Genomic DNA, 23,600 nt, shown 5'->3' with positions numbered 1-23,600 from the left:
TGGAACCACGCTACCGCTTCGGTCGCACGTTCAAATCCTGCCTCGGGTGTGGATGTGTGTGATGTCCTTAGGTTAGTTAAGTTTAAGTAGTTCTTAGCTCCAGGGGACTGATGACCTCATGTTAAGTCCCATTGTGCTCAGAGCCATTTGAAGAAAAATAAAAAATAAAAAAACGGTCTATTGACACACAGTCAACTTGGGTTTAGAAAACATCGTTCCTGTGAAACACAACTAGCCCTTTATTCACATGAAGTGTTGAGTGCTATTGACAAGGGATTTCAGATCGATTCCGTATTTCTGGATTTCCGGAAGGCTTTTGACACCGTACCACACAAGCGGCTCGTAGTGAAATTGCGTGCTTATGGAATATCGTCTCAGTTATGAGACTGGATTTGTGATTTCCTGTCATTCTCACAGGATGGCAACATAGTGAAAGAACTGGAAGCAAGGTGTAGCAATGCTAATGCAGTGAGCGCTCAGCTATGATCTACTCTCTTCTACAAGAATGAAGTCAATACCAAGACTAAGTTATCTGTGCACCGTTCAATCTTTCGACCAACTTTGTTGTATGGGAGCGAAAGCTGGGTGGATTCAGGTTACCTTATCAACAAGGTTGAGGTTACGGATATGAAAGTAGCTAGGATGATTGCAGGTACTAGTAGATGGGAACAATGGCAGGAGGGTGTCCACAATGAGGAAATCAAAGAAAAACTGGGAATGAACTCTATAGATGTAGCAGTCAGGGCGAACAGGCTTAGATGGTGGGGTCATGTTACACGCATGGGAGAAGCAAGGTTACCCAAGAGACTCATGGGTTCAGCAGTGGAGGGTAGGAGGAGTCGGGGCAGACCAAGGAGAAGGTACCTGGATTCGGTTAAGAATGATTTTGAAGTAATAGGTTTAACATCAGAAGAGGCACAAATGTTAGCACTGAATAGGGGATCATGGAGGAATTTTATAAGGGAGCTATGCTTCAGACTGAACGCTGAAAGGCATAATCAGTCTTAATTGATGATTATGTCAAAGAGGTCAAAACCGTAGTAACTCACAGAAAGTCATCGAGTAAAATAGAGGTGATTTCTGGTGTTCCCCAAGGTAATGTTATAGTCCCTTTGATGTTCCATATCTATATAACCGATTTTGGAGACAATCTGAGCAGCCGTCTTCGGTTGCTTGCAGATGACGCTGTCGTTTATGGACTAATAAAGTCATCAAAAGATCAAAACAAACACAAAGCGATTTAGAAAAGATATCTGAGTGGTGCGAAAAGTGGCAGTAAACCCTAAATAAAGAAAAGTGTGAGGTCATCCACATGTGTGCTAAAAGGAACTCGTTGAACTTGGTTTACACGATAAATCAGTCTAATCCAAAAGCCGTAAATTCAACTAAGTACCTGTGTATTACAATTACGAACAACATAAATTGAAAGGAACACGCAGAAAATGTGGGGAAGGCTAACCAAAGGCTGCGTTTTATTGGCAGGACACTTAGAAAATGGAACAGACCTACTAAGGAGACTGCCTACACTACGCTTGTCCGTCCTCTTTTAGAATACTACTGTGCAGTGTGGGATCCTTACCAGGTAGGACTGACGAAGTACATCGAAAAAGTTTTTTTTAAAAAAAGCAGCACGTTTTGTATTATCGCGAAATATGGGAGAGAGGGTCATTGAAATTATACAAGAATTGCGCTGGACAAAATTAAAAAGAAAGGCGTTTTTCGTTGCGACGGAATCTTCTCCGAAATTCCAATCACCAACTTTCTCCTCCGAATGCGAAAATATCCCTACATAGGGAGGAACGATCACCACGATAAAATAAGGGAAATCAGAGCTCGTACGGAGAGATATAGGTGTTCATTCTTTCCGCGTGCTATACGAGATTGGAATAATAGAGAATTGTGAAGGTGGTTCAATGAACCCTCTGCCAGGCACATGAATGTGATTTGCAGAGTCTCCATGTAGACGTAGATGGGTTCTCTTCAACTTGATGAAGCACATCCTCTTCCAATAGGACAGTGGGTTGCCTTCTCGGAGCACCACAGTTTGTTCTATCGCTTGTGAATTTCCTACTTTCCCGCAACCGTTTTTCTAGTCTGGCAAACATGGAATGAGATGGAGTCACATGATTTGGAAAGTACTCATGGTACAGACGCTGAACTTCTCTTCCATTAGGGCGAGTTTCACAGGCAACTGACAACAAATGGTCATACTCTGCGATAATTTGCTAGATGAAGTAAGGTGGTGTGAGGTACCGATGAAAGCTAGTTTTCTCAGTACGGGTTCTACATTGTGGTTCTTTCGCCAATTAGCTGCTGCGTTCGTAATTTGCGTTCGAAAACAATAATTTTCTGCTATTAATATTAGGAAAACTGAAGGATACATTTACTTGCAATTCATGTAAAAGTATCTCTCAATAGCAGACTATTATTCCATTATTTCAAAACTGTTAATTACCAGCAGAATAGTAAACAGTTGCTAAATGAAAGGCAGACGAAGAACTTCGTAGATATTGGGGTGGCGCTTAACTTGGATAGCGGGCAAAGTAGTTTGGCTGTAAGATCAGAACTGGCCCGGCAATCTCGGAAGACAGACACGTTCTTTGCCTAGGTCGGTATCGGTTAAGGACTTAATTAACAATATCAGGTTATTTGGAAATGGATTTGAGAACAATTTGAAATAACCATGGAAATACGCTGTTCATTAATTTGTTTATTTTCTGTGAAAGTGTGAAGAACAAAGATTATTTGTGATTCATGAAGTGGATTATAATAATGTACAATTTCTTGTGTTCTACTAGTAAAAAAGCGAGAGGCACCCCGTATAAACAAAGTAATTGAAAATTTAATTATTCATACAATATCAGTTGCTCGCTAAGAATTTATTACAGACTCAAGATAACAGATTCACGACCTACGTGCTGTTTTTTCTGCAGAGCCAACTACACAAGATGGCATGTTGAAACGTCCCCTTAGAAAATTTAGTGCATTACTGTTCTGGTAAACCCCTTATGTTATTTGATTTTCAAACAGCTGAGCAAAACTGAACGTACTTGGACATTGCTCTCTTTACTTATTCTGATCATCACTAAACTGACACACAATATTATTAGGGCAACGCAATCTGACTTTTGATAATCCCTACAAATGAATGGGCCTCACTAACAATAATCTATACCTGTCATGAATCATTTACCTCACAAAAATCTTCATTACTCGAACTACTGCAATACAGCGAGCGCCAATACTGCCAGCTCAATAAAAGATTCTAACTACTGAAGGCACTAACTACTGATAGGCATAGTTAGCAAATGAAAGATTTTGATAGAGAACAAACAATGTATTTACCTTAATAGTGTTCAAAAGTTCATGACATCTAGTCTTACAAATTTACTGTCTCTGATGGACACACGTCCAGATCATCCGCTCTCAAAATTCCGCCATCTCTCTCCCCACATCCACCACTGCTGGCGGCTCACCCCCAACTGCGCAACGCTACGCGCTGTTAACAGCCAACTGCCCAACACTACAATGGTGAATATTCCAACAATGCCAACCAGCCACAGACTGCACACAGCACAGTCAGTGATTTTCATACAATGCGCTACGTGGCATTACCAATACAAGAACCTAAACAGCCTACTTACAACGTTGGTGAACATTAATTGTAACAGGCATTCCACTCAGAGAGCTGGAAGCAAATAGGCAACTCGTGTGTGCTGCAGTCTTATTACAAATGGTATTAGTGACACGATGATGATGATGTTTGGTTTATGGGGCGCTCAACTGCGCACTTATCAGCGCCTGTACTAGTTCCAATTTTTCCACAATCCAGTCTCGCGACTTTCACGAATGATGATGAAATGAGGAGGACAACACAAACACCCAGTCCCCGGGCAGATAAAATCCCCAACCCGGTCGGGAATCGAACCCAGGACCCCGTGATCCAGAGACACCAGCGCTAGCCACTTTACCACGAGCTGCGGACTATCAGTGATACATCACTATGGTAAGACAGAGGACGTACGAAGGAGGGGAAGTTTTCGAGGGAAGGGATTTATCACACGCACGTCTCCCTCTCTTTCTCAACTTGCCGCAAGAGGACACCACGTGGTGGAGGTAATTTTTAGGGGCGGCACATCATCTGCAAGGCTGCTGGTTTCAGGTTAACACTTTGCCGTCCGCACGTCTCACACAAATTTATTCGCTTGGCGCCGGCAGCGCTAATTCGGATTACTTGGCTTGTCGCCGGCCGCTTGTCACATTTCCGTTGATGACAAGCTTCAAACACATTGACTTTTGGGCGCTTTTATTTTTCCGGATATCCGCTATTTCGCCGTATCGTTCCACAAACGCGAATTTTCTTTTCAAGTAACTTCTCTGCAAGTTCTACACCGTTATCACAATTATCCATGTAGGGGTGATGCCATTTCCATAAGAAGGTGTCAATAGTTCCATCATTGTGTTTGCTAAAGGTTGTCCAGAATTGGAATAGATCTTGAATGAGGAAATGTATCCCGTACGCGAATCACGCAGTATCCGAATGAGTACGCCATATTTGGTAATTTTCGACGGATTGTAAACTGTCCACGCCACGGTTCCATTCCTTCATCAATTGAGATGTTTTGACTTAGATTAAACGTTTCTTTAAACTTTTTGGAAAAATAATCAATTACAAATTGCATTTTGAAAAGCCGGTCGGCATTATATGGTTTATTGTTGTTGTCGGAAAAATGTAAAAATGATAGTATTTGTCTGAATCGGTTGCGGGACATCGTTTTTCGAAATATCAGTGTGTCTATCAATGGATTCGTTGACCAGTAATCATCGATCCTTACTTTTTTTACAGTTCCTATAGGGGTAGCAAGCCCAAACCAGTTTCTAAGTTCGGGTCCCGTAACGTCGACAAATTTGACATTTTTTATCCAGTTTTCTTCTATTGCAATTTTGACTGTAACACTTTATGATTTCGTCGCTGATATATTCAGGTAGATCGTTCCCAATATATAATTCTATGATATCCACGACGTTACATCTACATCCATACTCCGGAAGCCACCTGACGGTCTGTGAGTACCTCTATCGTTTCTCCCTTCTATACCAGTTTTGTATTATTCGTGGAAAGAAAGATTGTCGGTATGCCTCTGTGTGGGCTCTAATCACTCTGATTTTATCCTCATGGTCTCTTCGCGAGATATACGTAGGAGGGAGCAATATACTGCTTGACTCCTCGGTGAAGGTATGTTCTCGAAACTTTAACAAAAGCCTGTACCGAGCTACTGAGCGTCTCTCCTGAAAAATCTTCCACTGGAGTTTATCTATCAACTCCGTGACGCTTTCGCGATTAGTAAATGATTCTGTAACGAAGCGCGCTGCTCTTCATTGGCTCATCTCTTCTATCAACCCTATCTGGTACGCATCCCACACCGGTGGGCAGTATTCAAGCAGTGGGCGAACAAGTGTATTGTAACCTACTTCCTTTCTTTTCGGATTGCATTTCCTTAATATTCTTCCAATGAATCTCAGTCTGGCATCTGCTTTACCGACGATTAATTTTATATGGTCATTCCAATTTAAATCACTCCTAATGCCTACTCCCAGACAGTTTATGGAATTAACTGCTTCCAGTTGCTGACCTGCTTTATTGTAGCTAAATGATAAAGGATCTTTCTTTCTATGTATTCGCAGCACATTACACTTGTCTACAATGAGATTCAATTGCCATTCCCTGCACCATGCGTCAATTCGTTGCAGATCCTCCTGCAATTCAGTACAATTTTCCATTGTTACAGCCTCTCGATATATTACAGCATCATCCGCAAAAAGCCTCAGTGAACTTCCGATGTTATCCACAGGGTCATTTTTATATATTGTGAATAGCAATGGTCCTACGACACTCCTCAGCGGCACACCTGAAATCACTTTAACTTCGCAAACCTTCTCCCCATTGAGAATGACATGTTGCGTTCTGTTGTACATCTACATACCTACTCCGCAATCCACCATACGGTGCGTGGCGGAGGGTACCTCGTACCACAACTAGTATCTTCTCTCCCTGTTCCACTCCCATACAGAACGAGGGAAAAATGACTTCCTATATGCCTCTGTACGTGCCCTAATATCTCTTATCTAATCTTTATAGTCTTTTGGCGAAATATATGTTGGCGACATTAAAACTGTACTGCAGTCAGCCTCAAATGCTGGTTCTCTATATTTCCTCAGTAGCGATTCACGAAAAGAACGCCTCCTTTCCTCCAGAGACTCCCACCCGAGTTCCTGAAGCATTTCCGTAACACTCGCGTGATGATCAAACCTACCAGTAACAAATCTAGCAGCCCGCCTCTGAATTGCGTCTATGTCCTCCCTCAACTTGGGACCCCAAACGCTCGAGCAGTACTCAAGAATAGGTCGTATTAGTGTTTTATAAGCGGTCTCCTTTACAGATGAACCAAATCTTCCCAAAATTCTACCAATGAACCGAAGACGACTATCCGCCTTCCCCACAACTGCCATTACATGCTTGTCCCACTCCATATCGCTCTGCAATGTTAAGCCCAAATATTTAATCGACGTGACTGTGTCAAGCGCTACAGTACTAATGGAGTATTCAAACATTACGGGATTCTTTTTCCTATTCATCTGCATTAATTTACATTTATCTATATTTAGAGTTAGCTGTCATTCTTTCCACCAATCGAAAATCCGGTCCAAGTCATCTTGTATCCTCCTACAGTCACTCAACGACGACACCTTCCCGTACACCACAGCATCATCAGTAAACAGCCGCACATTGCTATCCAACCTATCCAAAAGATCATTTATGTAGATAGAAAACAACAGCGGACCTACCACACTTCCCTGGGGCACTCCAGATGATACCCTCACCTCCGATGAACACTCACCATCTAGGACAACGTACTGGGTTCTATTACTTAAGAAGTCTTCCAGCTACTCACATATTTGAGAACCAATCCCATATGCTCGTACCTTAGTTAGGAGTCTGCAGTGGGGCACCGAGTCAAACTCTTTCCGGAAGTCAAGGAATATGGCATCAGTCTGATACACTTCATCCATGGTTCGCAAGACATCATGTGAAAAAAGGGCGAGTTGCGTTTCGCAGGAGCGATGCTTTCTAAAGCCGTGCTGATGCATGGACAGCAACTTCTCTGTCTCAAGGAAATTCATTATATTCGAACTGAGAATATGTTCGAGAATCCTCCAACAAACCGATGTTAAGGATATTGGTCTGTAATTTTGAGGGTCCGTCCTCCTACCCTTCTTATATACAGACGTCACCTGCCCTTTTTTCCAATCGCTCGGGACTTAACGTTGGACAAGAGATTTGCGAAAAATGCTAGATAAGTAAGGAGCCAATGCAGTAGAGTACTCGCGGTAAAACCGAATTGGAATCCCATCAGGACCTGGCGATTTATTTATTTTCAACCCATTCAGCTGTTTCACAACCCCAGAGATGTCTATCACTATGTCCCCCATACGGGAACCTGTACGAGACTCAAACGGCGGTATGTTTGTACGATCCTCCTGCGTGAAAGATTTCTCTAATGCTAAATTTAAAATTTCGCCCATTCGTTTTGCTGTCTTCCGTTGCCAGGCCAGACTGATCAGTGAGTGACTGGATGGAAGCCTTCGACCCGCTTATCGATTTTACGTACGACCAGAATTTCCTTGGGTTTTCAGCAAGATCTCTTGCTAATGTATGACGGTGGTAGTGGTTGTATGCTTCGCGCATCGATCTTTTTACAGCAGCACGAATCTCTACTAACTTTTGCCTGTCCTCATTCTCCCGATCTTTCTTGTACCGCGAGTGCAACTGTCTTCGCTTCCTGAGCATTCTCCAAATTGCGCTGTTGAACCGCAGTGGGTCTTTTCCGACCGTAACCGACTTTTTCGACACATACTTCTCCAGTGCGTGATTGACAATGTGTTTAAAATTCGCCCATAATTCTTCCACGTCCACCGTACCGGAAGTAAATGAAGTCGATTCATTTACTAAGTGGGATGCTAACAACTGCTTATCTGCTCTTTCTAGTAAGAATACTCTCCTAGTCTTCTTGACCGACTTTTTAACTTTCGTAACCAAAGTCGTAATTACAACATCATGATCACTAATCCCTGTCTCAACACTGACACCATCGATGAGGTCTGGTCTGTTCATGGCTACCAGATCTAAAATATTTCCATTACGCGTTGGCTGTCGATTTAGCTGCTCAAGACAGTTTTCGGATAATGTGTTCAAAAGTAATTCACACGACGGCTTGTCTGTACCACCTGTAATGAATCCATAGACATCGCAGTCTGTACTAGGTATGTTGAAGTCGCTTTCGACTAATATAGCATGATCCGGGTACTTCTGCGATGCAGAGTGTAGACTCCCTTTGAATGATTCTAGAACTGTCACGGTGAAACCTGGTGGCCTGTAATAACACCCAACAATTAACTTTATTTCCCCTAGCCCTGTTCAACGTGTCCACTTCGACCTCAGTAGACACAATATTTTTGTGAACTGCAATGAAGACACCACCTCCTACGATGTCTAGTCTGTCTTCAATCCATTCACACAATTGGTCTGATAATCCATATGCTCTTACTTTGTTCATTAAACGACTGTGCGGAACTGTATCAAACGCCTTGCGAAAGTCAAGACACACGGCATCTACATGGGAACCCGTGTATCTTTGGGAAATATGTGTGGACCCGGAGATCCTTCAAATTTATTATTGGTCCTCAGTAAATCATAGTCTGTCTTCTTCGTCTGATTCATCCGAATCAGTTCTAACCGCAGCTTTCGCCGAATTCTTCTTGGACGTGTTTCACTATCTTCCTACGATTCTGCTTCACCTTCATTTTTTGACATCCAATGTCTTCTTCAAAATCGGAAAGTCGTCTGGAACGTCTGACAAGACGTTCGCGCATTCATCTCGTAAATAATCGTATCGTCTCTTTCGTTTGCCATGACAAAGGTGCACAAGTACTTGTTGTTGCTGTGGCTTCAATCCTGAGACTGGTTTGATGCAGCTCTCCGTGCTACTCTATCCTGTGCTAGCTGCTTCATCTCCCAGTACTTGCTGCAACCTACATCCTTCTGAATCTGCTTAGTGTATTCGCCTCTTGGTCTCCCTCTATGATTTTTACCCTCCACGCTGCCCTCCAATACTAAATTGGAGATCCCTTGATGCCTCAGAACATGTGCTACCAACCGAGCTCTTCTTCCAGTCAAGTTGGGCCACAAACTCGTCTTCTCCCCAATTCTATTCAATACCTCCTCATTAGTTATGTGATCTACCCATCTAATCTTCAGCATTCTTCTGTGGCACCACATTTCGAAAGCTTCTATTCTCTTCTTGTCCAAACTAGTTATCGTTCATGTTTCACTTCCATACAAGGCTACACTCCATACAAATACTTTCAGAAACGACTTCCTGACACTTAAATCTATACTCGATGTTAACAAATTTCTCTTTTTCAGAAACGCTTTCCTCGCCATTGCCAGTCTACATTTTATATCCTCTCCACATCGACGATCATCAGTAATTTTGCTCCCCAAATAGCAAAACTCCTTTACTACTTTAAGTGTCTCATTTCCTAATCTAATCCCCTCAGCATCACCCGACTTAATTCGACTAAATTCCATTATCCTCGTTTTGCTTTTGTTGACATTCATCTTATATCCTCCTTTCAAGACACTGTACATTCCGTTCAACTGCTCTTCCAAGTCCTTTGCTGTCTCTGACAGAATTATAATGTCATCGGCGAACCGCAAAGTTTTTATTTCTTCTGCATGGATTTTAATACATACTTCGAATTTTTCTTTTGTTCCTTTACTGCTTGCTCAATATACAGATTGAATAACATCGGGGAGAGGGTACACCCCTGTCTCACTCTCTTCCCAACCACTGCTTCCCTTTCATGTCCCTCCACTCTTATACCTGCCATCTGGTTTCTGTACAAATTATAAATAGCCTTTCGCTCCCTGTATTTTACCCCTGCCGCCTTCAGAATTTGAAAGAGAGTATTCCAGTATACATTGTCAAAAGCTTTCTCTAAGTCTACAAATGCTAGAAACGTAGGTTTGCTTTTCCTTAATCTTTCTTCTAAGATAAGTAGTAGGGTCAGTAATGCCTCACGTGTTCCAACATTTCTACGGAATCCAAACTGATCTTCCCCGAGGTCGGCTTCTACCAGTTTTTCCATTCGTCTGTAAAGAATTTTGCAGCTGTGGCTTATTAAACTGAGAGTTGGGTAATTTTCACATCTGTCAACACCTGCTTTTTTGGGATTCGAATCATTATTTTTTCTTGAAGTCTGAGGGTATTTCGCCTCTCTCATACATCTTGCTCACCAGATGGTACAGTTTTGTTAGCCTGGCTCTCCCAAGGCTGTCAGTAGCTCTAATGGAATGTTGTCTACTCCCGGGGCCTTTTGTCGACTTAGGGCTTCCAGTGCTCTGTCAAACTTTTCACGCAGTATCATATCTCCTAATTCATCTTCATCTACATTGTCTTCCATTTCTATAATATTGTCCTCAAAACATCGCCGTTGTATGGACCCTCTATATACTCCTTCCACCTTTCTGCTTTCCCTTCTTTGCTTAGAACTGGGTTTCCATCTGAGCTCTTGATATTCATGCAAGTGGTTCTCTTTTCTCCAAAGGTCTCTTTAATTTTCCTGTAGGCAGTATCTATCTTACACCTAGTGAGATAAGCCTCTACATCATTACATTTGTCATCCAGCCATCCTTGCTTAGCCATTTTGCACTTCTTGTCGATCTCATTTTTGAGACGTTTGTATTCCTTTTTGTCTGCTTCATTTACTGCATTTTTATATTTTCTCCTTTCATCAATTAAATTCAATTTTTCTTCTGTTACCCAAGCATTTCTATTAGCCCTCGTCTTTTTACCTATTTGATCCTCTGCTACCTTCACTATTTCGTCTCTCAAAGCTGTCCATTCTTCTTCGCTGTATTTCTTTCCCCCATTCTCGTCAATCGTTCCCTAATGCTATCCCTGAAGCTCTCTACGATCTCTGGTACCGTCTCCTAAAATTCCATCCTTTTTGCAGTTTCTTCAGTTTTAATCTACAGTTCATAACCAATAGATTGTGGTCAGAGTCCACATCTGACCCTGGAAATGTCTTACAACTTAAAACCTGGTTCCTAAATCTCTGTCTTACCATTATATAATCTGTCTGAGACCTTCCTGAATCTCCAGGCTTCTTCCATGTATACAACCTTCTTTTACTATTCTTGAACCAAGTGTTAGCTATGATTAAGTTGTGCTCTGTACAACATTCTACGAGGCGGCTTCCTCTTTCATTCCTTACTCCCATTCCATATTGACGTACTAAGAATCCTTCTCTTCCTTTTCCTTCTATCGAGTTCCAGTCACCCATGACTGTCAAATTTTCATCTCGCTTGAATATTTGAATAATTTCTTTTATCGCATCATACACTTCATCAATCTCTTCTTCATCTGCAGAGCTAGTTGGCATATAAACTTGTACTACTGTGGCAGGCTTGGGCTTCGTATCTATCTTGGCCACAATAATGCGTTCACTATGCTGTTTGTAGTAGCTTACCTGCATTCCTATTTTTTTTTATTCATTATTAAACCTACTCCTGCATTACCCATTTTGATTTTGTATATATAACCCTGTATTTACCTGCCTAGAAGTCTTGTTCCTCCTGCCACCGAGTTTCACTAATTCCCACTATATCTAACTTTAACCAATCCATTTCCCTTTTTAAATTTTCTAAGCTACCTGCCCGATTAAGAATTGTGACATTCCACGCTCCGATCCGTAGAACGCCAGTTTTCTTCCTCCTGATAACGACGTCCTCCTGAATAGTCCCCGCCCGGAGATCCGAATGGGGGACTATTTTACCTCGGGAATATTTTACGCAAGAGGACGCCATCATCATTTAACCATACAGTAAAGGTGCATGCCCTCGGGAAAAATTACAGCTGTACTTTCCCCTTGCTTTCAGCCGTTCGCAGTACCAGCACAGCAAGGCCGTTTTGGTTAGTGTTACAAGGACAGACCAGTCAATCATCCAGACTGTTGCCCCTGCAACTACTGAAAAGGCTGGTGCCCCTCTTCAGGAACCACACGTTTTTCTGTCCTCTCAACAGATACACCTCCGTTGTGGTTGGACCTACGGTACAGCTATAGTACTTATAATATTAAAAAATTGACGGCGTAACTTATTGTTACCTAAACAAAACACCAACAGAATGAAAAGATACTAAAGTGTTGCCACTGGCCACTGGGCGATACTGTGCTCACGGCACCACTGTGGTGTCGCCGGCCGTTGACCGCTATTTCGCGCAAGACACGACTGTGGTGTCGCCGATCAGCAAAGTGTTGAGGTAGAAAGATGTGTAGTGCAGCATTACCGCTTCGTAATGCAGTTAAATTAAATGTATTAATCTATACACAAGGAGGTAGCTACTACACAGCTGACCCTACCGCACTGCTCGAGCTGGAGAAAGAAATCCGATACTACGTAACTCGTACCCTAGTAAAGGGCCATACTGTATAAACGATTCAAGTCAGTACAGTAGCGACGTACATCCGCCTCCGTGTTCTCGGGTCCAGTCAGCCCCTGGATGCTGGCGAGTTGAGCGGGACGTCTGGAAACCTCGAGCAGTGCGGTTAGCGGAGCTGTGGCGTCGCTCGCGAAAGACAAAGCAGCCGTGGTGGGGAAGAGGGGTGGGGGGTGGGGGCTGGCTGTGCATCGATCCGCGTGCCTCCCCCCTTACCCTCCCCACCCACACACACACACGCGCGCGCCCGCTGCCTCCGCTGGAGTCTCCAGATCAGCGCGGCCTGCGTGGATCTGGACTAGGGCAACGCGGACCGCCGCAGCGCCAGCGCCCGCAGGCAGCGAGCTGCTTCTCTGACAGCCTCGCCCACTCCAAGATGGTTCAAATGGCTCTGAGCACTGTGCGACTTAACTTCCGAGGTCATCAGTCTCCTATAACTTAGAACTACTTAAACCTAACTAACCTAAAGACATCACACACATCCATGCACGAGGCAGGATTCGAACCTGCGACCGTAGCGTCGCGCGGTTCCGGACTGAAGCGCCTAGCACCGCTCGGCCACTCCGCAACGCGTGATTCCAGCTTTGCTTGCACAGCACTATTTTCATGCAAGATGGAGCGACACCACATGTAGGTAGCCAGGTGAAAGACATGCTTCGAGAAACCGTCGGCAATGATCTCATCATCTCTAGGTAATTTCAAGATGTCTGACCTTAGAGATGTGGTAGGCCTTATTCGCATTTGCTAATTCATTTGATGTGACTAAAAGATGATGTCTATCAGACATGTATCGGGCTCTTACGCGGTAAGTCACATAAATCTGAAGCCTGTAAATTCAACTAAATATTTAACTACATTTTCAAATAACCTAAATTGGAACGACCACATAGATAATATTGTGGGTAGAGCAAACCAAAGCCTGCGATTCATTGGCAGAACACTTAGAAGGTGCAACAGGTCTACTAAGAAGACTGCTTACACGACGCTTGTCCGTCCTATTCTGGAGTACTGCTGTGCGGTGTGGGATCCGCATCAGGTGGGACTGACGAATGGCATCGAAAAAGTACAAAGAAGGGCAGCTCGTTTTGTATTATCGCGAAATAGAGGAGATAGTGTCACAGACATGATACATGAATTGGAGTGGCAATCATTAAACTAAGGCGTTTTTCGTGGCGACGGGATCATCTCATGAAATTTCAATCACCAATTTTCTCCTCCGATTGCGAAAACATTCTGTTGGCATCCACCTACATAGGGAGAAAAGACCATCGCGATAAAATAAGAGAAATCAGGGCTTGTTTTTCCAGCGTGCCGTTCAAGAGTGGAACGGAAGGGAGACAGCTTGAAGGTGGTCCATTGAACCCTCTGCCAGGCACTTTATTGTGAATAGCAGAGTAATCACGTAGATGTAGATGTAGACTCTGATTACATTGGATATGCTGCAACTGTCGATCATACCCTGTTACGAATGCAGTCGCTGAGTCGGAAGACGATATTGAACACATGCTGTAACTTGTGACCATGTTCTAATAAACGTGCCAAAAGCACCATTATCGTGTGTTTGATCGTGCCTCCCCGTTTCCTGCAACAGCACCACATTCTGACTACTTACAGCGCCATATTTTCTCTTCTCTGAAGCGCCTAGAACCGCTCGGCCACATCGGCCGGCCCCTCGTCCAAGAAAGCGCACACTGACACAACTCACTTCAAAAGCTTACACTAGATAAAAAACCTACAAAACAGGGTTTATTTTAGATTCCTTGGGGGCGTCGATTAGAGATCCGATGTAGGGACACACAAAACCGGTCGGTTAAAACCGAAACCGGTATTTTATTTCTGAATAACCAGTATTTTTCGGTGTTTGTTTGGTCTCGATTATAACAGGTATTTGTATTGTTTCTACGAGGGTGATCCCAAAAGTATGGCCTCCTATTTTTTTATAAGTGCTACAATGGTTTACATCAGTTTACAGCTTGAACATTTAGCTGGCACGTTCCACATAATTACGAAGTGTCGTATTCATGATCTATGGAACAAGTACTAATCTCGAATGAGATTTTCACTCTGCAACGAAGTGTGCGCTGATATGAAACTTCCTGGCAGCTTAAAACTGTGTGCCGGGCCGAGACTCCAACTCGGGACCTTTGCTTTTCGCGGGCAAGTGCTCTACCAACTGAGCTACCCAAGCACGATTCACGCCCAGTCCTCTCAGCTTTACTTCTACCATTACCTCCTGCTTGGGTAGCTCAGTTGGTAGAGCACTTGCCCGCGAAAAGCAAAGGTCCCGAGTTCGAGTCTCGGCCCGGCACACAGTTTTAATCTGCGAGGAAGTTTCAAGTACTAATCTGATTAATCTAATCTAATCTTTCGACGTAATCACCATTTCTGTCAATGCATATTTGTAGACGCTGTGGCAGTCTTTGTATGCCCATGTCAAACCAGCTCGCCGCCATGCTGTTCAGAAAGCTATGAACCTCTTCTTTCACCTCGTTGTCGGAGTTGAATCGCTGGGACCACAATTAACGTTGACAGGTACTATGAGACTCTGAGAAAACTCAAACGGCCAATTCAGAACCGGAGAAGAGGAATGCTGAGCAAGGAGGTACACATTCTCCATGACAACGCTCGCCCACACATCGCTCGGCAAACAGTTGCTCTCCTGAAACAGTTTCAGAGGAACGTAATCACCCGACCACCCTACAGTCGTGACTTGGCGCCCAGTGACCTGTTCCCTAGGTTAAAAGATCATTTGGCCGGAAAGCGATTCAGCTCCGACGACTAGGTGAAAGAAGAGGTTCATAACTTTCTTCACAACATGACAGAGAGCTGGTATGACACGGACTTACAAAAGCTGCCACAGCATCTACAAAAATGCATCGACAGAAATGGTGATTATGTCGAAAAATAGCTAAATGTTCAAGATGTAAACTGATGTAAAGCATTGAAAAATAAACAGGTCTGTGTACTTATAAAAAAATAGGAGACCTTACTTTTGGGACTACCTTCGTAGTAACTGGATAATAAAAACCGAAATACCACTTATATCAATTACTCATAACAGTAGTACTAAAATTTTTCGAACATCCAGCATGCCGGGGTAGCTTGGGTCAGCAACTTCTGTTTATCAGTAGACCGAGAAACCAGTCCAAGTTGCAAATTTTTACTTTTTATTCGTTAGATGAGTAGTTTCGTGCCGAGACCCATTTTCAGCTCATCATGTTCATCTTCGGAAATGCCATTTTCGACTTTGTTATGATGGTTCGAAAATGGGTCTCGGCACAAAACTAGTCACCGAATGAATAAAAAGTAAAAGTTTGCTACTTGCACTGGTTTTTTGTTCTATTAAAATTTTTGGTTTTTAAATTAATCTTTTTGAAGAACGGGTCATTTGTATTCGTAAAATTTGCATTGATTTGAAATATTGCGTTATTATAGAAAATGGGCAAAGCGATCAGTGCTGTTTTAATACTTAGCTTCCCAAGTCACTTTTTTTTGTCACGATTTGTCGTAGGGACGGTCTGACAGGCCGCTATATTTAATCAGCTATAAAAATTACATTCAGAAATTTCTGTGAAACAATTCATTTTTTATGTAAAAGATTACATTATTACCACACACAAAATATATTCAAATAAATATTAAAGTTTACTTTTACGAACAAGACGCATTTAAACCGAAAACTGCACAAAATGACCATAACATTTCATGATAATCCTAATTCTTGAAGAACACAAACACCCTGAAATCTAAACTATATTTTATTACTTATTATACATTTAACAGTAAAAACATGATAAACTTCCATAACACATCCAAAAAAATAAAAATTACATTAGTAATTTTTAGGTTTTTACTTCCCTTTTTCTTTCCACTCGCTGCAAATTTTTGTCGAGTATTCAGCGCATACTGGCTTCTTGCAGAAATGGCGTCTTAGACCGCACAGCCAATCGGGTGGGCAACTCATTATATAGTGTTTAACAGTGATGAAGATGAATAAAAAGAAAATGTAAGTGAAACATTATGTAAATAGACACACACATAGAATTAAATAATATCAGGCATAGAAATAAAAAGTTTTCGAATAGCAAATTTGGCTTAAACAATCTATCTACTTTAAGGTATAAGTGGTTGCAGATGACAAACTGTGGAAAAAAATGGTCACTGTAGAAACACAACACATCAGAAAAACCACACCATGTGGTAAAAAAGGTATGAATTCATAATTTATGTGTTTTTTTTCAAATTATCTGTAACTACAATTTAAAAACTAATAGCTATACGTATACAACAGCAAAGAACACTCTTTATCTTTAGCAGATGAAAAATAAAAGCCCACTGAAGTTGCTGCAACTGCAGTGAAATATTTTTTGGCAAAAAAACAAAATTGTGTTTTGCTAAAGGCGGACCCTATCCCAAAACATTCGTATCGTTCCATACACTTTTGAAACCTACGGAATATGACGAAGTAATGAGGGAAATATGTGCAGGCATGTCATACAGAAAGACCTCCTCGCTATAGCGTGCAGAATAGTTCTAAAGGAGCGACGTAGGGTACAAGGAATAGGCGAACAGTGTCGCTCTCAGCACAGGAGATCGGCTGGTCTGCTGAGGAGCTGTTTACTCCGGTAGAAGCTGATTATGGGACATAAGTGGGTCGAAAGAGTCATGTATGGTATGGTGCTTATGGCTAATGCTTACACCGGTACGAATGTGATCGGTGTAGGAACCTGAACGAGTCTTTCGTTCAGCAGCGAAGTGTCGGCTATAATTAAACTTTCAGATAAGCCTCGTCTGTGTGAGTTACTGGCAGTAGGTAAACCATATATTCGTCAAAAAGTTTGGGGTTCATTATGTAGCTAAAACTTACGGTGAACACGTTTGTCGGGTAAGCTTGCAGCACGTTTCCCTGTGCACCTTCTTGTGCTTCGTCGCTGTACTCCATTTTTTATGGACTGTCAAATACTATTAAAGCTACGGGGTGTCCCACATGAAACCAGCATTCCTCGTGCAGAGATTCAGATACCAAAGAGCTAACTAAAAAAGAATAAATACTAGCAAACTTAAAAACATGCAGTTACCTGATTGTCAGAGATGCTGGAAGTGGCCGGCCGCTGTGGAAGAGCGGTTCTAGGTGCTTCAGTCTGGAACCGTGCGAGCGCTACGGTCGCGGGTTCGAATCCTGCCTCGGGCATGGATGTGTGTGATGTCTTTAGGTTAGTTAGGTTTAAGTAGTTCTAAGTTCTAGGGCACTGATGACCTCAGAAATTAATACCCATAGTGCTCAGAGCCATTTGAACCATGGTTGCTGACATCTATGGGCAGGTTTAGTGACATCTCTGAACAGTCAGATGTACTGTGTATGTGATTCAGTATCCACAGTCGAAGTCTATCTTCAGGAGTTCTGTGAACCGGCGTGATGCAAAACTTTTTGTAATGTGTGTACTATTATCTGCAGAAAACCTTGTTTCGATATCTTGACTTGTTACGGCGTAAAGTCAGCGCCGGCGCGCCAGTCGGGAACAACAGGGAAGAGGAGGGTGTGAGAAGAAGTCAACGCCGCGCCCGACTGATAGCGCACACCTCGACAGCAACTCCAACGTAGGCCACTCATTAGTACTCTCTATATAGCACAGACCTGTGTTTGTCTATGCTGAAAAGGACTGATTATTTTGCATGTTCCCCTTAGCTTGCGGCATGTGTAAAAGTCAAGTGATTGTGTTTGTGTTTTATAATACAACTCATTAACACGAGTTGTTTGTTTGTCTAGCGAACCTAGTATGCAGGATTCCTAGACACAACGTGACTGGTTATTGATATAAATGTTCGTCGACTGTGTAGTTGTCTGTAAAGAAGTCTCCTCCCTAGGTGATGCAACACAGATTAATTTGATATACACAGTTTTTCTCATTGCTGAAGAAATCTGCAGTTCGCCTTACACGAAAATAAATGCAAGCTAATGAGTTTTAAGGGGAGAAATAACAAATCCGCATTGTAGTCAATAGGACCCTTTGCAGCAGTGCGAAAAGGAAACGACACATGAATCACTTAACAGAGAGGCCGAAAGGGAGATTTCAGTTTGGTCGGACAACTCTGGAAAAGTAACGCACGCCTGCGTAGGAATGCAAAGAACACCGTGCAGAACCGGTCCCAGGCAACTGGCCGCATCTACGTGAAGGAACTGAGAGGCGTTCTGCAACGGCCATAGCTGGTCGGTTTCATACGTAACTGCCTCACAGATGCTCGGCGAACTTGGAAAGGACATCGCCCGGGGAAAGACTCGGTTTTCTCTCGTGAAACGCGCCACGGATATCACAGCAGCTGCCATCAGTGTACGTCTAATTCACGACGTGCAACAGTGCAGCTATGTGGATTGTCTGGCCCATATCGACGGTTGGACGAAAAATAAGGAACGAAGGTTAATTCTGAACCCCCTAACGCCGGACGTCGCGAGTTTATTCGCATCATACCTTTGCGGCTCTAAAAAGTGGAGGGGTAACTGTTTACGAGAGTCGGTGAGGGTAGGAGCAGCTGACATGTGCTGCCATCTCCTGAGCGTCTCAGGTACTTCTACATAATATCTATTCAGGCATTAAGGGGTTAACTACGGAAGGAAGGGACGAAGCAAGCAAGATTGAGAATAACGTCCCGTCGACATCGAGGTCATTAGAGACGGAGCATAAACTCGGATTGTGTCAAGGATGGGGAAGGAAATATATATATTCCTGTGTAACAAATACTAAGAATAACAAAGATTATGAGTACATCATGTCATGGAATTACTATATAATTGTGTGCTGAAGAACTGTATGAGTAGGCTGGCCGCGGTGGTCTCGCGGTTCTAGGCGCGCAGTCCGGAACCGTGCGACTGCTACGGTCGGAGGTTCGAATCCTGCCTCGGGCATGGATGTGTGTGATGTCCTTAGGTTAGTTAGGTTTAAGTAGTTCTAAGTTCTAGGGGACTGATAACCACAGCAGTTGAGTCCCATAGTGCTCAGAGCCATTTGAACCATTTGAACTGTATGAATAACATGATCATTCTGCCGTCAGCTCTCGAACCAACTAGATGCTTTTGTACGAGGTTGCTCCTGGGCGCACGATTTTCTAATTGTACGTAAGTTTTTCAGAACACATGTATAAAAAGTACTTATTCTTGTAATCTCACTTCATACTTCTCTCTCCATGTGAATATAATTAAGTGAAAGTAATTAATTATCGCTAGAATTCACTTGCCGCCCATGCCATTCTTTTGTCATAATGGCGCATTTGCAGCCATTACATGAAATATAACTATTCACATGATTTTGAGGATTCATCCACAAGATAACAGAAAAAAAAATCATGTAAATATGTTTGCTATCAGGAAAAGAAAATACTTTTTGCAGAACAGTTCTCATTAGATATACACGACGAACCCAAAGATAATAAATAATGACACGATGCTCATGCTTGCTTATGAGTAAATCGTTGACTGGTAAAAATATATTTTTCACTGCCGTGAATATTATTCAAATCATAATTAACACTATAAAAGGTCAGCGTTTAACAAAGAATTTTCATTGAGAACAATAGTGTGGCTACGTAGGTGATTGTATCTGCAACAATATTTATTTATCGGGCATTAACTACTACAGTTTATACAAACCACGGTATTTTTGAGCGAGCCATGTTTGTTGACAACATGAGTTCAAATGGTTCAAATGTCTCTGAGCACTATGGGACTTAACTTCTGAGGTCACCAGTCCCCTAGAACTTAGAACTACTTAAACTTAACTAACCTAAGGACATCACACACATCCATGCCCGAGGCAGGATTCGAACCTGCGACCGTAGCGGTCGCGCGGTTCCAGACTGAAGCGCCTAGAACCGCTCGGCCACTCCGGCCGGCGTCAACGTAAGTACATTGTTACAAGCCAACCTAGTACCTTTACTCAGAATTATTTGCCTACGTAGCAACATTGTTAAGTGTTAGCGTACTTTTTAACCGCTATTACAACTGTACGAAATATACACGACGTCACGACCCGTAAATATTTTCACCCACAATTATAAATGTAACAAATCGATATATAACTGCACGTGGACTGAATAGACATACCGCATACCGACTGTTGGCCTGAGTGTGGTTTCATAGCTCGGGACGCCTCACAGACAAAACGCACAGTTCAAATAGCACTACAGAATGACATCTAGACGATTCACGGACAAATGACGCACTGGACTTTCCTCTCTTAGGATAAATAACGATTGTAGGTAAACGAAAGAAATCCGACCACAGAATTAAAATAAGTACCCATCAAATGATGGACAGAGGATTGCTCTTCATTACATTCCCCATCCATGAGCTTGATAGAAGGCTGGAAGAAAGATGAGTATTCAAGAGACTCAGAGTGAAAATGTATATTTTTTTAATTTACTCATAGAGCTGTGCCTAAGCAGGAGTCCCGCAAGACTGCGTCCACTGCAGTACGCTTTCTAGACAGTGAGTCTGCCAAACTACCTACAAGTCCAGCTTGTGCTGTATGAGAACGACAGTGCACTATTCACGTGCTTTATGATTGTCTAACTCACGCAGGGTTGCCTACAGACCACCTACTAAAGGATGACAGCATGGGCGGCAAAATGGAGTTTAACCTTCCACCAAGAGCCAAGCATTTGTCGCGATGAAACGTCCAGCGAAGCATAAGCGGAAAAATTGAAGTTAGCCTTGGAAAACGGCCACTGTGTCACGAGCGTTTTCCTTATCGCGCGCCACGTGTCAAGTCACCCGTCAACTCCAAGACGATGCGAGACAAACCGAATGTCTGCTGGAGTGGTCCATATCTACAGTAGGAATCGGCAAGTGGCTCCTAAGGACACGTGACAGCTTTGACCAGTGCCGTCCGATCACAGTGCTGGGTGTGAATTTTTCAGCTGGGACGCCACGCGTTGTCCGAGCACAAAGGACGTTGATTCCTCGCAGCACATCGAGCACACGTGATTTACACTCTTCTCTTGTACTTTCGAGTTGGGCAACTTCCAGCACTGTGACGACATCACAAGTAGCTAGCAATCCGATTGTATTCACGTTATTGGAAATAATCGTTCGCTGGGGCTATGTAGAACTGTGTCCTTGTCATAGTGAATTTTGTTCTTGAACCTACCTAAAAGAGTGTTATGTTCTTCTTCCCGTCTTTTACTGACCTTCAAAGTAGTCAGCAGCATTGTGTATAACCCGTTGCCAGCGATGTGGAAGTCGTAGGATACTCTTAGCAGTGCCATTTGTGTTCACAGTTCGAGCAGCGCAGCTATTGCCCGACGAATTTGTAGCAGTTCTGAAGCGAATACCCTAAAGTGTTTCCTTCAGTTTAGAAATCGATTTGAACTCACGAGGGCTTAAGTCAGGGGAGTGCAGTAGGTGGTATAGCACTTAGCAGCACCATCACTCAAACAAATCAGTAACAGCTTGCACTGTACGTGTTTGAGCATTGTCCTCCAAAACGATTGTCATGTCCTGCAGAAAGTGCCAACACTTCTGTCTCTAGGCCGGTCGTAGGTTGTGTTCCAAAAATGAACAGCATATGCGCTGTTGGACAGTTATCCTATTATTTTATCTATTAGTGTAAATAGTGGGTTGTTTGTCATGCGTACGTGATCATTCAAAGGGTTTTTCTTTTTGCTGTAGTTTTTTTGTATGCTGTAATTTTCTTTCAGGGTCAGGAAGTGTTTTTTTTGTTGTTGTGTGCAATTATTTTCATGTCTTCTTCTCTAGAGATTGGCTTAAGTAAATGTTCTGCCTGTTTGTCTCAAGTATCTCCCACCACAAGTGTTACACTGTGATTGATATATACCTGCTTTCTGGTCTGTGTCTATGTCTTTTGTCAGTTTTGGGGTGTATTTTTGGATAGAATTATTTGTTATGTTTATACCCTGTCTTTTAAAAATGTTGGTGGCCTTATGTATAAGCTTGTGTTTGTATGTCATTGTTTACCATCTTGTGTCTTCTCTTATATTTTCCCAATTACCTGTGTAGTAATTGGTACTCCTGCTGCGGGTGATAGCCGCACACTCAAACTTGTTACATAAGATTTGTTGACGAGGACTCGATTACTGAACCATTCTTTTTGTATACTGAACTGCCTTCAACGTCAGCTGGTTCAGGTTTGTATAATTCTATATCCAGTACCTTGGAATAAAACAGGCGTTGCGAAAAAGTTGTCTTTCTGTTTTCACAGGTGCACGAGCAATCACTGGAAGATCCAAAGGATTTGTTGTAAGACTAAAACGAGATTTCTCGACCGTAGGTTCAACACCTTGCTTCATGCATCGTGAGGCTTTGTTGGTGAAGACTGTTTCAACAGAACCTACAAGGGTTTTGGATTCAGTCACTAACATGGTAAAATTCGTTAAGTCCAGCGCTCTTAAGACTCTTCAAACAACTGTGGCATGAAGCAGGATCTCGACACGACACTTTGATTTCGCATACTAAGATCCGCTGGTTGTCGAACGGCAGAGTGATGCAAAGCTTTTTAAATTGAGAAAAGAGCTATTAAGTATGTTTAGCGTCGAAAAGTCAGACTTTGCAACTCATTTAATGAGTGGGACTGGTGTGCAAAGGTTGCCTATTTGGCTCACATTTTTCGCTACTTAAATTACCTGAACGAGAGTATGCAAGGAAAAGAAGAACGTGTTCTGCAATCAAGTGATAAACTCACCAGTTTTATATAAAAATTTAAGACTGTGGGAAAAACTTTAAATCTTACGATATTTTCTCTTACTTCCGAGGTAGATCTACACAGTAACGCATTTTAAATCACTTCATGGTCCTTGAGAATAACATGGCACAATATTTCCCCTCCAACATTGTCTGCAAATATGACTGGGTGCGCAACCTTTATTCTACGTCACCGTAGTCCACAATCAATTTTTCCCTGTATCCAGTAATAGGAATGAAAGCAGTTAATAACCTGTTGCATTTTTCCACCACCTATTTCTGCGATCTGGCCTTTTCGGCACTAATCAATGCAGAAAAGAAAAAAAAAGGAAAACAAGAAACGGGAGACA

General features: G+C 42.6%; 1 non-coding gene across 1 annotated transcript; it reads left to right on the top strand.

Annotated features, from left to right (window-relative positions):
- Positions 1-14,794: 14,794 nt before the first annotated feature.
- Trnar-gcg (transfer RNA arginine (anticodon GCG)) lies at positions 14,795-14,869 on the top strand. The gene has a single exon. It is a non-coding gene; the product is annotated as a tRNA-Arg (tRNA).
- The last annotated feature ends 8,731 nt before the right edge of the window (positions 14,870-23,600 follow it).

Source organism: Schistocerca gregaria, chromosome 5 (genome assembly GCF_023897955.1).
Source record: "Schistocerca gregaria isolate iqSchGreg1 chromosome 5, iqSchGreg1.2, whole genome shotgun sequence".
In the NCBI taxonomy this organism is placed as follows: Eukaryota; Metazoa; Arthropoda; class Insecta; order Orthoptera; family Acrididae; genus Schistocerca; species Schistocerca gregaria.
This window is presented reverse-complemented; position numbering and strand designations above follow the sequence as displayed.